We start from the raw sequence: 16,815 nt of genomic DNA, 5'->3' as shown, positions 1-16,815 counted from the left end.
ATGTAAGTGAATCATTGAAGATTAAAAAAATAGAGGTCCTGCTAGTTCGGATTGTAGCTCCATGAGAACCCTAGGGTGAATACCATCGGGACCAGGTGACTTATTAAGCTTAATTTTTTTCAATCGGTCACAGACTTCCTCCTCATTTAAATAAGTACTTAGCAGTGGGACATTATCATTATTGAGGTTGGGTGTTTATTCCTGCATCTGGTCCTCTATTGTAAATACCGATGAGAAAAACTTGTTTAATTTATCCGCTATGTCATTATCGTTTTTTATTAAGACTCCCAGTTTGTCCTTTAAAGGGCCTATACCCACCTTCTTTAATCTTTTGCTGTTGATATATTTGAAAAAATGTGGGGTTTGATTTACTTTCCTTTGCTACTAGCTTTTCAATTTCTACTTTAGCAGCTCTTATTTCTTTTTTTAATATTTTGTTGCAAACCTTATAGTACTGCAATGACTCCGCCTTCCCGTCAGATTTGTATTTTTTGAATGCTTGCCTTTTTTTGCCCATTAGTTCCTTAATATTTTTCTTAAGCCACATTGGTTTGGAATTTTGAGTCCTTTGTTTGCTGCCCACGGGAATAAATGTTAGAGTATTCTCATCGAGCAGCGATTTTAACACCTCCCATTTCTCCATAGTGTTTTTTCCTTGAAACAAAATTTCCCATTCAGTGTCCCTTAAAGCTTCCCGCATCATGTCAAAGATGGCTTTGCTAAAGTTCAGAGTCCTAGTTGAACCTATTTAGGACTGCTTATGAAAACTGATATTGAATGTGACCATATTGTGATTGCTGCTTCCTATGGGCTCCCCTATTACAATATTTGATATCAAATCCCCATTGTTTGTTAATACAGGTCTAAGACTGCATTGTACCTAGTTGGTTCTTCGATTAGCTGAAGTAAATAGTTATCATTTACTGTGTTTAAGAACATATTACCCATAGCAGTATCACATGAATCGTTTGTCCAATTTATCTCCAGATAGTTGAAATCCCCCATCATTTTTACATCGCCTACTCCTGCTGCTTTATCAAATTGTTTCAGCAACATTTCCTCGTCAGACACATTAATACCAGGGGGCTTGTTGCATAGCCGCAATACTATCTTTCTTTTTCCCTTTCCCCCGGATGCAATTTCAACCCATAACAACTCAACAGTATTTACAGTTTCCTCATGAATATCTTCCCGTACCTCAGGTTTTAAAAATGCCTTTACATAAAGACATACCCCTCCACCCCTTTTATTTTATCTGTCTCACCTGAACAGCGTATAACCCTCCAGATTAACTGACCAATCATGAGATTCATCCCACCAAGTTTCAGTAATGCCTATAATATCGTAATGTTTGTTTGCTGAAAGGACTTCTAGTTCCCCCTTTTTACCTGTAAGGCTTCTAGCATACAATTAAGATCAGTATTTCCCTTTGCGCAAGGGACATAATTTTCTGTATGCAGTAACAATGACCCATAATCATCATTAGTCAGTGTTTTGGCAATACTTTTGGTAATACCCTTATTAGTACCCATGTTAATGGCCTTGCAGGCTGCTCTTTCCCTCCCCCCTTCTCCACCCCCATTTGGTTCACTACCACCATCCTTACTATTCTCAATGTATGACCCGTAGTTACTAACTAAACTCTCCCCCCAGGCAACTAGTTTAGAATCTCCTCCAGCCTTCTAAATATCCTTTCCCCCAGCACTGCTGCCCCCTCCTCATTCAGGTGCAATCCATCGCGACAAAAAAAGATGGCGCCTGACTGAGAAGCCCGCCCAGTGTTCCAGGAACACAAACCCCTCTTTCCTACACCAGTCTCTAAGCTACACATTAACCTCCCTAATCTTCCTCTGCCTCTCTGGGCTAGCACGTGGCACCGGTAATATTTCGGAGAATATTACCTTAGATGTCCTTACCTTAAGTTTTTTTGCCTAAGTCCCTATAATATTTCTTAAGGACGTCCCACCTTTCACTAACTTTGTCGTTGGTGCCAACATGCACCAAGACCGACGGATCATTCCCAGCCCCTCTCAACAATCTTTTTACCTGGTTCACGATGTGCCGTACCCAAGCACCCGGGAGACAACAGACTATATGGCGATCACGGTCCCTGCAGCAGATTGTCCTATCTGTCTTCCTGATAATAGAATCCCCTACCACCACAATCTGACTAGGTACCTTGCTATCTTTTATCCCATCTGCACCAGAGAGACTGCTCCTCTGGTTGCTAGAGGGAACAGTCTCCTCCAGAGCCGTCATTTCCTCACTACCATCCACCGAATCTTTGTCCAATCGGGCAAATTTGTTGGGGTTTGGTAGTTCAGAGATGTCGTGCCTCCCCCTCTTTTTCTTCCTTCTGTGACCCAGCTGGCTGCCTGGTTGTCTTCATCTACCGGTGACATCCCCTGCAACTCCTTCACTGTTCTATCTAAGCATTACTCGAGATTGTGAATATCCCTCAGATGCGTAATGGTTTTGTTCTAGATAATTTACCTGGGCTTCCAAGGCAGCACACACCTCATACAGATGTATTGACACTGGGACGGTTGCTCCAGGTGCGCATACATCATGCACGACATGCACTGAGTGAGATCCTCAATCACAGCACCACCCATTTTTTAGTAAACGCTAACTCCCTGTTACCTTCAACACAACAATACAAACTATACTAAACAATACAGTATTGTTGCCCAGCTGTGAAGAAGAAAAAATTATTACGACAGTACAATTACAGAACAGTAATTGGTAATTCAAATCAAGGACAGGGGGAGAGAGAAAAGAAGAAAAACACTTATGTACTATACAATATACAAAATAATTAAAAAACAGTAATATAATAAATTTGGTAATCTAAGACTTATCTGTGGGGGCCCGCTCCTGCGGCACAATGTACCTCCCTGCAGCTGCTCAGTCTCCCTGCAGCTGCTCAGTCTCCGTCTTCCAGCACCTCCGTCCCGGTTCCTCTGTCCCCTGCAGTTATTGTGCCTCTGGCTCCCGGCACCCCTGTCCTGTCCCCTGCAGGTGTGCGGCGGGTAGGAGCTTTCCGGCTCAGGCTTATGGCACCTGCTGTCCCCTGTACGTTGCTCCGTCCTCACGTGGCCGGCCTGCTCCCGGCTCCTGTTACGTCCAGTTTCCGGCTTCCTGTTTCTGTCAGTGCGTCAGCGCGTCTTAGTGTCTCCTCCTACAAGGGGTTGTGGGTGGATTGTTACTTGCAGGTTCACACATATATACACAGACATATAAACACACAGACACACATATATACAGACATATACACGTATACACATAAACACACACATATGCACACAGACATATACACACACACTCACATTTATACACACAAACATACATATACACACAGTATACACAGACATAAGCACATACACATAAACACACACATATACACACAGTATACACACATCAATTCTCACCAAAAAGAGGGCAGCAGCTCCTCGTTTTAGCATGGAGGGGTGGAGCTTCTATTTGATTGACAGGCTGGGCCTCCATGGGAAGGAGGAAAGGACTCAGGAAAGGGAAGGGGTGGCCACCACACTGCCTGCATGTTCCATATCACTGAATGCAGATACAGTACCTGACAGTCAGGAAGGTTTTTCTGACAAGCCTCCAAATCTCCCCTCTTCCCTAGCAACACATCCCACTGCACTGCACTGCACTTGACTCTCTGCATTGCAGGCAGTGACATGGAACATGCAGGCAGTGTGGTGGCCACCCCTTCCCTCTCTTCCAGTCATCTCCTCCTACCCTGAGTCCCGGCTCCCAGCTCTGTTACAGAGAGCCGGCACCTTCTGTCCCCAGTGGTGCCTGGAGCTCAAGCTCCACTCGCTCCACCCTCGCTATGCCCCTGCCTAAGACACATACATTTTAGACAATGATATTATTTTGCAACACACGTGGGGAGCAAGAAAATGCATACAGAGATGATGGTGTAGCTAAGAGATGCAGGGGGAGATTATGGTGTGGTTGAGAGGTGCAGGGCGGAGATGATAGTGTAGCTGAGAGGCACAGGTGGGAGACGATAGTGTGGCTGAGAGGCAACACAAGGGAGGAGTTGATGGTGTAGCTGAGAGACACAGAGGAAGATGATGGTGTGGGGTATGGCTGAGAGGCAATGCAGGGAGGGGATAATGGTGTGGCTGAGAGACACAAGGGAGAGATGGTGTGGCTAAGAGATGTAAGGGAGAGATGGTGGGGCTGAGAGACACAGGGAAGAGATGATGGTGTGGCTGTGAAATGCAGGGCAAGATGGTGTGGCTGAGAGATGCAGAGAGGAGATGATGGTGTGGCTGAGATACATAGGGGGAGATGGTATGGCTGAGAGGCAACGCAGGTAGGGGATAATGGTGTGGCTGAGAGACGCAATAGAGAGATGGTGTGGCTAAGAGATGCAAGGAAGAGATGGTGTGGCTGAGAGATGCAAGGGAGATATGGTGTGGCTGAGAGACACAGGGGAGATATGATGGTGTCGCTGTAAGATGCAGGGGCCAGGAAGTGACACAGGGGGCAAGAGTCTGGTTGAACTGCTGTTGTATGATGACGACCTTATTAATATTCCTATACAAACAGGCATCTTCCAGATGATGGGGAAAGAGGAAACAGCGCAAAAATGTATAAAATTTATAAAATTAAACACATTTTAATATATTTAGAATAATATGAATATAATTGTGAAAAGACTTGTCATGTATAAAAATGTTTGTCAATTGACAACAATGGGGATAAAAAACTTCAATTTGATACTGTTTATCTGCTATAGCACCTTAAGACCGTGTTCCTTAACTGAGATTATAAAGTTCACAAAAAGATAAGCAGGTAATTGTGTGGATGTCCATATTGGCCCTCATTCCGAGTCGTTCGCTCGGTAAATTTCTTCGCATCGCAGTGATTTTCCGCTTAGTGCGCATGCGCAATATCCGCACTGCGACTGCGCCAAGTAATTTTGCTATGAAGATAGTATTTTTACTCACGGCTTTTTCTTCGCTCCGGCGATCGTAGTGTGATTGACAGGAAATGGGTGTTACTGGGCGGAAACAGGCCGTTTTAAGGGCGTGTGTGAAAAAACGCTACCGTTTCTGGAAAAAACGCGGGAGTGGCTGGAGAAACGGGGGAGTGTCTGGGCGAACGCTGGGTGTGTTTGTGACGTCAAACCAGGAACGACAAGCACTGAACTGATCGCAGATGCCGAGTAAGTCAGAAGCTACTCTGAAACTGCTAAGAAGTTTGTAATCGCAATATTGCGAATACATCGTTCGCATTTTTAAGAAGCTAAGATTCACTCCCAGTAGGCGGCGGCTTAGCGTGTGCAATACTGCTAAAATCGCCTTGCGAGCGAACAACTCGGAATGACCTCCCTTGTTACCAGCCTTGTGTTCCTGATAGAAGGATCCGTAGCAATGGTTCCTGATGGCAACGGGACTCCATGCAATATTGTTGGTATCCTGGTCCACAGTGGGCTTCGAATGGCTTGTAAATGAAAACCGGATTGATGAATTGCCGGCAGGTTCCTCCACAATCCTGTTGATTGGGCAAGTAGGACACAGGGCTTTCTAGGTGCAGCGTGTAGTTGTCTACTACAACTACACGCTGCAGGTTTCATATTGTGAGAAACCATTATATTAGTAAGGTGCATATGGAATGGAAAGGAAGGTACTCAGAGTGACAAGAAATGGGTGACATGTCATGTTGACACCCCATCCAGCATACGACCACGCCCATTTTTCCGTAGGCACGCACACATAGTTTTGTGTAAGGGAGGGGGAGGCACTGTCTTCATCTTGCCTTGGGCGCCGAAGACCTTAGTTATACCTCTGCATATAGTATACAATGACACTGATGAACCCATGCACATACAGTATGCAGAGTTCATGCACGTACAGTATAAAGAAAACATGTTCATACAGTTTGCAGTGACACTGCTGTACCTATTCACATACAGCATAGAGAGAACATGCACAATATAACAGTGACGTGTGGTCAGGGTAGGCAGTGCCTCACCTGTCATACTCCAGTACACACCAGAGTTTTGACTATAAATATGATTAGAATAATACAAAATGTATTTATAACTCATAAATATCATCTTTGTATTATTAATCTCATCTTTGTATTTATTCTAATCATTTTTATAGTAAAAAAAAAAATCACCACCAAATCATATATGTGTGTGTAAATCTGGTTCTGATACTAGCCAGTGCCTCCCCAGCCATTGATCTCACTGCACATCACTGATAGAAGGGTGATTGCAGGCAGAGCCGGCCATAGGCATAGGCAAACTAGGCAATTGCCTAGGGCATTTGATATGCCTAGGGGCATCAGCAGCTTCTGCTGATTAAAATGATATGCGGCATGCCTATATTCTGTGTGTAGCATTTCATATGCAGATACAGCCACAGTCTCACACAGTATATAGGCATGCTGCATATCATTTTAATCAGCAGATGCTGCTTGTGCATCCTAGCCATATAGCAATGCAAATAAGATGCATTTTCATAAAAAAAGTGCCCGACATTAGCATTGAGGCAAGATTTATGAGGACACATCTGTTTCCAAGCAGAGGCAGAGGTCACAGTGTTAGTGGCAGTGTGAGTGCTGTGTGCATGTGAGTGGGTTGATTGTGCAGTAGTGTGTGGAATACGTGTAAGGAGCATTATGTGTGTCATGTAAAAATGCATTAGTAATGTGCAACATATGTGTAAACGGGCACTGTGTGTGTCATTATGTGTATAAGGGCATTAATAATGTGCGGCATATGTATAACAGGGTACTACTGTATGTGTGTCATTATGTGTATAGGGGCACTAATATTGGGCGCAAATGTGTAGGGGGCACTGTATGTGTCATTATGTGTATAAGGGCATTAATAATGTGCGGCATATGTGTAAGGGACATTATGTGTAAAAGGGCATTAATATAGGTTGTCATAATGTGTAAGGCGCATTATGTTTATATGGACATTAATGTGTCTCATATGTGTAAGGGGCATTACTGTGTGGAATTGTGTATAAATGCATTACTAATGTGTGGCATTATGTGTATAAGGTGCTCTACTATGTGGCGTTGCATATAGAAAGGGCACTACTGTGTCATCTAATGTGAATAAAGAGCAATAGGGTGTGGTGTAATGTGAAAAAGGAGCAATTCAGTGTGATGTAATGTGAATAAGGGGCTCTACTGTGAGGAGTAACGTTTATAAGGTAAAGTGATACTTCTGTGGGATGTAATATGAATTATGGACACTATTGCATGATAAAATGTGAATAAAGTTGCAGTACTGTGTGGTGTAATTGGAATTGGGGTTAGTATTGTGTGGCCATGACCCTTGCCAGCAAAAACACACCCCTTTTTGGTCTGTGCGCCAAATGTGCGAACTGTTCCTATTTAAAATATAGGGGGTACAAGCACCAAAATAAGGCTTGCCATGGGTGAGGGGTGATGGTGCTGGGAAAGAGGTGCAAAGTCAGAGGTGGAACCAGCGGTGGTGCTAGGGGGCACCAGCCAAAATCTTGCCTAGGGCATCATATTGGTTAGGGCCGGCTCTGATTGCAGGCAAGATATTCAGTTTGAAGACACCAAGGGGCAAATCTATTAACCTGGAGAAGGCATAAGGAAGTGATAAACCAGTAATAAATGCAAGGTGATACACGCACCAGCCAATCAGCTCAAATATGTAAATTAATAGGAGCCGACTGGCTGGTGCGTTAATACCTTCCACTTATCACTGGTTTATCACTTCCTTATGCCTTCTCCAGGTTAATACATCTGCCCCAAAGTTCCAGTTTCTCATTTGTCCAGAGATTTCAGAATCTTAGGGCCTGATTCAGAGACGGTTGGTGATGCTGCCGCTTTTTCAATAGTGGTTGCAGAAATATGCAAATGCTAATCTCAGCCTTCCATTTGTGCTCCATGATGTGATGTGGAGTGTTGCTGAAATGGCACGTTCAGGCTCCTTCATCTGTGCAATTGTGATGGAGATTATAAACACTCCGACATCGAAACAACATTGGTTGCACCATCGACATTTGCCATAGCCTAGGGTCTACTCCCGCTACTCTCCTCAAATCCATCTAAACATGGCCTCTGAAGCAGTGGATTTGTGTCAAACATACTTGTGACACTCCCATAACACTTCCATGAAATGGCCCCTTTTTGCATTCAATTTAGGTCACCTCCCAGTCTCTACCCTGAAATGCCCAAGGATCGTAAAGTGTTAGCAATGTCATTCACAATTGCGAACACCATCAAACACTTGGGTGCACGTGTGTGCAGTAAGGGTTTCCAGGACTTTTTTGCGCAGTAGCAAAAAATTGCTCAACTGATGCATAGTGATAGGGTAGGTGGTGTACATGCCCACATGGCACTGGCCACCCCCACACAGTACTGGTCGGTACCTCTGTCTCTCACAATAGGGCCTTAAACAGTTTCAGCCCCATGTGGCCATTAATCCGGCCCTGTACATGACTAATACTGTATATGTCACTATTTTTGACGCTCCATTCATCTGTCTACATCAGTGGTCTTCAACCTTAATTGGGTGTGAGCCACTCAAGAAAAATTAAACCTCCTAAATAGATACTAAAATTTTTGGAACAAAAAATCTGACTAATAACCAAAATATTGAAGGTCATTTAATGAAAATGAAAGAAATGTTTCACAGAAAAACAACAATGCAGTTAATTAACTCAGAAATATTGTTGCTATGCCCAGATACATTATGCCACACACCGTAATGCCTGTGAGTGTGATATATTTTGCAACAAACCACAATGCCCCTTACACATTATACCATGCACCGCAATGCCCGTGATACATTATGCCGCACACCATAATGCCTGTGAAACATTATGACACCCACCGCAATGTCAGTGGTACATTATACCACACACCATAATCAGGGCCGAAACTAGGATTTTCATCACCCGGGGCAAGGCAGTAATTTGGCGCCCCCTCCCTCCCCCCTCAAACCCCCCCCCCACATAACAAACAAACAAACAAACAAACAAACTCTATCACACTAAAATAATCAGATTATCAAAAGTTTTGAAAAAAGGGGATACTATTGGACAATATTCCCCTATGTGCCTCAAATGCCCTATGCGTCACCAGTGCCTTAAATGCCTCAAATGCCCCCGCCAGTGTGATCAACTACATGCTCGTCTGTGTTTCCCCATACATTGCAGTATATCATAACACTTCATCACTGCACTACATGCACATACACCTCTATTCACTGCACTACATCGCTATACTACATCCCCTACATGCTGAAATACATCACTACACTACATGTCCCTATGCACTGCACTACATACCCTATATGCTATACTACATAGCTATGCTACATCCCCTTATATGCTACACCACATAAGTGCACTACATGCCCCTTTATACTGCAATACATTACTACACTATATACCCTGTATGGTACACTACATCACTGCACTACACCACCCTATAAGCTACACCAAATCTGGGAGGCAAAGCGGGGGTTGATAATGCTAACTGGGAGCACAGTGCGCTTCTATAGCTTGTATGGTGCACTGCACGCTAGTCGCAGCACTGCATAGCAAAGAAGAGAGTTTAAGACAGTAGCCGACATAGGAAAGATCCCAGGTACTGGAGCTCACCCGCACAGCATCGCAGCCAGCTGCAGATACATTGCCCTGGGAGCTGTCTGCTGTCTCACTGGAGCAGCACAGCACTACCAGTAAAAAAAACAAAACAAAAACTTTCTCTGTAACTCCTTGGCGCCCCCCTCAAATCCGGCACCCGGGGCGCATGCCCCCTTAGCCCCTCCCTAGTTACGGCCCTGCCATAATGCCTGTGACACATTATACCACACACCATAATACCCATTACACATTATACCCCACAGTAAGGCCTCTACTTACTTTTAAATTACCTGCTCATTGTCAGGGGTTTCATGCTCGTTTTCATGGATTTTATGGTCTGGGTTGCATGCTCATTGCTAGGGGTGCAATGCTCTGGGTGTAATGCTCATTGCCAGGGGTGTAATGCTCGTTGTCAGGAGAGTAATGCTCCTTGCCAGGGAATGTAATGCTCGTTGTCAGGGGTGTCAGAGCAGAAGATGCAGTTTTGCAGTAAGCTGCATCTTATGGTGCTGAGCGCTTTCTACACTTCCAAGTAGCGCTGTAGCACCTTGATCCCTCTAAGACACTAGGGGTGGGATTCAATACTTTTCCCCCCTTTCCACACCCGTTCTGTTTCTGCCCTCAGGTGTGTGGTATCATTATTTCAGCTCCCTGCCCTTGGAGTAGCGAGGCACCCAACCCTTTACATGGCTAAACCTGATTACTATGGGCACAATACGCACGATAACGGGGATTATTTTAAATAGGAGATTGGGCGTGATATATCATTTGAATTCCACCCTAGATATCAAGTATGACATTTAGCATCTGTCTCCTCCAAGGCGGAGGAGTGCTATAGCAGATGGGGGGACTCAAAAAGTCACTTGCAGACTTCTCTTGAGGTCGGGCAGCAGCACCCCGGGGGATCGAGTTACCCGGATTGTGGTGGAGAGCTACCCATTGCTCTTGAGCGATGGGTTGAGACCGCTGGGCTAAATCAATACCTGCAAATAACCTCTGCAGCATTTCCTGCTATCTTGCCTATTTCTCTGAAATGTTTCCATTGTAAGGTATGTATACAATACGTTACAGGAGAAGTAAAAGATCTCTGGCACAAAGATATGTTTTAACTCTATTAATTAACCAATTATCAGAAATTTTCACTTTTACTCAATATGCTATGGGCAAAGGCAACTCAGAATCATAACATACTGTCTATTATGCTACAAATGTTAGTGTGATGATTACGCTTGCAGACATCAATATTACCCTTTGCTGTCTATTGTGGCAGAAGTTCAAGGGACATGAGGTGCGCATCTGTGAAATGCACTGAAAAACTTGATCTTGATGCCATGGGATCCCATGATCCTGATCATGGAAGATCTTCCATGTAAAGCAATTCTTTGGGCGATATCCAATTAGCCATGGTAATTTACAGTGGCTAATGGATCACCGGGGGCTATCCAATCAGTCCCGATAGCCACCATTTATAAGGGATTATGCTTTGCGTGCATCAGGCATAATCCCTGATAAGCAGCCCTCAGAGCTGTGATAACACATGGGTCAAGATACTTATCCTGGATCCCATGTGTTATTGGTCGAAAGCTGGACATTTTTCTCCCAAAAAATATGGCATTAATTGGATAATGACAAATGGTCAAAACCTGTTGGTTTTTTTTTTTTGGGGGGGGGAGAAAAATTATCACAGCTAATAGATACCCCCTTTGTGTTTTGCTTTTTATTATTATTATTATTATTATTAACACTGTAGACTGATCACAAATCATTTTCTGCATTATTCCTGTGAGATGCCTTGTTCTGCAAGAAAAACTATTTGATGGTGATTTTTATTGTGAAGCTTGACAGATGGATTACTTGTTGATGCTCATGAGACAAAGCTGCTTTCAAATGCTGAAAAACACTGCACTGACGCCAATGCTTTGACATCTGTGGTTTCTTCAGCGGAGTGTTTGAATAACTACTCAACATTAGTAAAACAAATTATGCATGTAAAAAGTTAAAACTAGACTAAAACCTGAGCAAATGGAGTAATTCTTATAGTAGCATGATCATTTTAACAAAATTGTATCGTGTGCTTGTCTACAGTGTATATATATATATATATATATATATATACAGTGCCTTACTAAAGTATTCACCCCTTTGCATTTTTCATGCTTTGTTGCCTTACAACGTGTAATTAAAATGGGTTGTTTGAAGGTTTGCATCATTTCATTCACAGAACATGCCTACAACTTTGAAGATTTTTTTTTATTGTGAAGCAAACAACAAATAGGACAAAATAACAGAAAACTTCAGCATGCATAACTATTCACCCCCCCCCTAAAGTCAGTACTTTGTAGAGCCACCTTTTTCGGCAATTACAGCTGCAAGTCGCTTTGTATAAGTCTCTATGAGCTTGCCACATCTTGCCGCTGGGATTTTTGCCCATTACTCAAGACAAAACTGCTCCAGCTCCTTCGTGTTGGATGGTTTCCGCTTGTGAACAGCAATCTTCAAGTCTGACCACAGATTCTCAATTGGATTGAGATCTGGGCCTTGACTAGGCCATTCTAACAAATTTAAATGTTTCCACTTAAACCACTTGAGTGTTGCTTTAGCAGTATGCTTCGGGTCATTGTCCTGCTGGAAGGTGAACCTCCGTCCCAGTCTCAAATCACAGCAGACTGAAACAGGTTTTGCTCAAGAATATCCCTGTATTTAGCACCATCCAACTTTCCCTTGACTCAAAACAGTTTCTCAGTCCCAGCTGCTGAAAAACATCCCCACAGCATGATGCTGCCACCACCATGTTTCTTGGGGTGATGGGATGTGTTGGGTTTGCGCCAGACATAGCATTTTCCTTGGGGTCTGAAAAGTAAAATTTTAGTCTCATCTGACCAGAGCACCTTCCTCCATACATTTGGGGAGTCGTCCACATGCCTTTTGGCAAACTCAAAACGTGCCTTCTTATTTTTAACACTGAGTCATTTTTATTTTGGCCACTCTTCCATAAAACCCAGCTCTATGGAGTGTATGGCTTATTGTGATCACATGAGCAGATACACCAGTCTCTGCTGTGGAACTCTGCAGTTCCTTCAGGGTCACCTTTGAGCTCTGTGCTGCCTCTCTGATTAATGCCCTCCTTGCCTGGTCTGTGAGTTTTGTTGGGCGGCCCTCTCTTGGCAGGCTTGTTGTGGTACCATGTTCTTTCCATTTGAAGATGATAGATTTGATGGTGCTCAGGGGGCTCATCAAAGATTTGGATATTTTTTTTATAACCCAACCCTGACTTGTACTTCTCAACAGCTTTGTCCCTGACTTGTTTGGAGAGCTCCTTGGTCTTCATGGTGTGATGCCTTTTGCTTAGTGGTGTTGCAGCCTCTGGGGCCTTTCAGAAAAGGTGTGCTTATACTGACAAATCATGTGACACTTAAGGGGGGTACTCACGGGAGAGATGTGTGCTGAGCGATCTTAACACAGACCGCTCAGCACACATCTCTCACCCCGCTCAGCACAGCGCGATGTGCTGAGCGAGGGGAAAAGCCGACGGGGGGCCGCTCACTTCACACAACGGTGAAGTGAGCGACCCGCTAGATTGAGCCTGCATGCAGGCTCAATCTAGCACCGGCGATAGCGATGCACGGGGCCGCGCATCGCTATCGCTGGGGGGCATACACACGGCAGATCCGTGCTTAAAATCTAAGCAATCTAGCAAGATTGCTTAGATTTTAAGCACGGATCTCTCCATGTGTACCCCCCTTTAGATTGCACACAGGTGGACTTCATTTCACTAATTATGTGACTTCTGAAGGTAATTGGTTGCACCAGAAATTTGCGGAGCTTCATAGCAAAGGGGGTGAAAACATATGCACATGCCAATTCTCACATTTTTATTTATAAAAAAAGATATACATTTTTCTCATTTCACTTCACTAACTTAGACTATTTTGTGTATATCCATCACATAAAATTCAGATTAAAAAAATAAATAAATTACAGGTTGTAATGTAACAAAATAGACACACTTTTTACATAGTAATATGGTAAGTATATTGGTTTAGTTATATGGTGAGTATAATTGCAGGTAAGTAAAGATTTTTTGATAAATCTTAACTTTTATTAAGGGTATACAGACGAAAAAGATAAGATACACCAATGAAAAGGATTAATTAAAAAGTGTATTAAATAAATTGTTCACTTCTATTCAATTTAATTGTCTAGTATCAAAGTGGGCACTGTCTATGTCAGACGTAAGTAAAACTAAAGAAGAGACGTTTATCAGAGCGAAAGTTCCTGTTTTTCTGTTCTCTTATTCAGAGTAATGAAACTATTGTATACGTATTGGGGAGGAACAGAAATCAGGCTTTATGACTCCAAAAACCCATAGGGTAACCAAGTGAGTATCAATTCAGTGGTACCACACCCGTATTCTGAAAAATAGTAAGAAGTGTTAAGAACCAGTCACTTCTACTTTTGCCCATCTGTTGCCATCAAATGGGCACTGAGAGAGTGTATGTGCCAAATTAGTCTAGTTTTGAAGGAAGTACAGTACACTTCTGCTTTCCTGGGTAAGTATATAGGTTACTTGTCCCCAATACTACAGTACCTGGTATTCCCAGAGGGTCTCCCCTTCTAGTACTGACCTGGCCCAACACTGCTTATTGGAACAAAGAAGAATAACTGAGGGGCAAGGTAAGTATAGAGACAGGTGTTCAAAGATTGGTAAGAAAAGTAAGTGTTACACTTCTGCTGTCCAAATGAGAGCCTCTGTTGCTATTGTGAGCATTGCAGAGGGCAACCCTGGATTATGGATAAGAGAGTGTAAGAAAAAGAAGTAACATGAGATTATTGTGCTATTAATGTTTGTAGACTATGAACATCATCTAATTATCATATGATGGTCAGAAAACTCTCAAGATTTATTTCTTCACAATCTCAAAACCTCGATATTAACAGCTAGACTAGTCTGTTTCACCAGTACACATGCAATATATAATGTATTATTTTTTAAAGTCAAAATACATTTTTTTCAGATATTATCAAAACAACAGGGCTGTTAGCTGGTCATATATACTACTCAAAAGAGAAAAGAGAGAGTCATGGATACTATCCAAATTGTCAACCTGGATAGAACTCACTGACAACGGATTGTATCCAAAAAGGTTACCATGTAGTGTATCACTTGTTATACAGGTATAATAACATTTGTAACAACCGAATGTCTTAATGTAGCACAGTGGCCTATATGACTGGAAACATCAGAGTATCAGTTGTCATACTGAAATAGTTTATTCTGAACTAACTTCTGAGAGCACCACCAACCAGATACTACTGCATAAAACCCTTGAGGCAAAGTCGGTAGCCATATGTTGGTTATTACAAACATTTTCTACCCTTGAATTTGTTTTTGATTATTTTCCTGTAGCAATCCTAACCAGTGCAGATTCCAAACCCCAAAACTTTGCATGTAACAAAATAGGTAAAGAGCCAAGGGGGGTGAATACTTTAGCAAGGCACTGTGTATATATGTGTATATATATATATATATATATATATATATATCAACAGTGAGGGATGGTACGGCACTCCAAGCGTCTAAATAATTCAGTCTTATAGCAGCATAATGAAAGACAACGTTTCAGTGCTTTTATTGTAGCACTTTCGTCAGGTCAGCATATGAATAAATGAACAAGAACATACCTTTATAGCAGCCCAAAATCACCCAGTGACTGGCGTCTTCCGGGAGGCGGATCACCCACCCGCTCCGGCCGGCGCTCAGGTGATGACATGCACCTAGGCTCTGTCAGAGCAAAAAACTTAGTAGATTTGCTGTGGATCCCGCAGCGCTTTCAAGGTCGCACTGCTGAACGGTGAGTGATTGACAGGAAAGGGGCGTTTCTGGGTGGTAACTGAGCGTTTTCCGGGAGTGTGCTAAAAAACGCAGGCGTGTCAGGGAAAAACACGGTAGTGTCTGGAGAAACAGGGGAGTGGCTGGCCGAACGCAGGGCGTGTTTGTGACGTCAAACCAGGAACTAAACGGACCGAGCTGATCGCAATCTAGGAGTAGGTCTGGAGCTACTCAGAAACTGCAAGAAAAGATTTAGTAGAAATTCTGCTAATCTTTCGTTCGCTATTCTGCTAAGCTAAGCTACACTCCCAGAGGGTGGCGGCCTAGCGTTTGCAATGCTGCTAAAAGCAGCTAGCGAGCGAACAACTCGGAATGAGGGCCATAGTGTGTGCAATTGTGTAGATTAGTGCTACTGCCATTCAATACAGGTAACTTGCTTACTAATATCCTGATGAGAGAGTTGTGAATTCTTTAAAATTCCAGTGACAACACCGTAAAATACACAATAAGTGCTGATCACTTTACAACATTAAGTGCTGATAAAATACACACTCCACACTTTTGCACTACAAAATCAAGTGGCAGCTAATAAAGTTCTCAGTGTGACTCCTACAGTATTTCAAAGAGTCTTTAACATATCGTAAACAGTGGTAGAACTCCGCGCCTTCAGTGCTTTTAGATGCTTTTATAAACAAAATCCTTCATTGGTCATACCTCTATGCGTACCAGATACAGTATACATTGGAATTAGGCTTGCAGCTTTTTCTTTATTGAGAGGTAGCCTTGTCCTTCTTAATATGACTGTATCCCTGAGACAGCATTCACCATAGATCAAAAAATCTTTTAGTATATGTGTAAGTAAAGTACACTTCTCAGATATAAAGTGACTTGTGCCAGCATGCAAATACATACATACACACACACACACACACACACACACACACACACACACACACACACACACACACACACACACACACACACATATATATATACACACACACACACACACACATATATATATATATATACACACACACACACACACACACACACACATATATATATATATATATATATATATATATAGAGTTGGGGGATAAGGGTACCGGCGACTTGTGTAGTTTAAAACATGATCATTAAAACTTAAAATTTATGAGGCAAAAAATATATAATATTACAAACAAGTTTTTTAATAATATATAAAAGTGGAATAAAACATAAACAGTTTCACAAACACTGGTAAAAGCATAAAGGTCTTTGTAAAAGGTAAGGAATTCTGACTTAACTTTAAGATAGGCAAGGAGGTCACTGCAGGGAACCCAATGCGTTTCGTCACACCAGACTTCTTCAAAGAAG

The sequence above is a fragment of the Pseudophryne corroboree genome, chromosome 10, assembly GCF_028390025.1.
Source record: "Pseudophryne corroboree isolate aPseCor3 chromosome 10, aPseCor3.hap2, whole genome shotgun sequence".
Lineage (NCBI taxonomy): Eukaryota > Metazoa > Chordata > Amphibia > Anura > Myobatrachidae > Pseudophryne > Pseudophryne corroboree.
Note: the sequence above shows the minus strand (reverse complement) of the source record.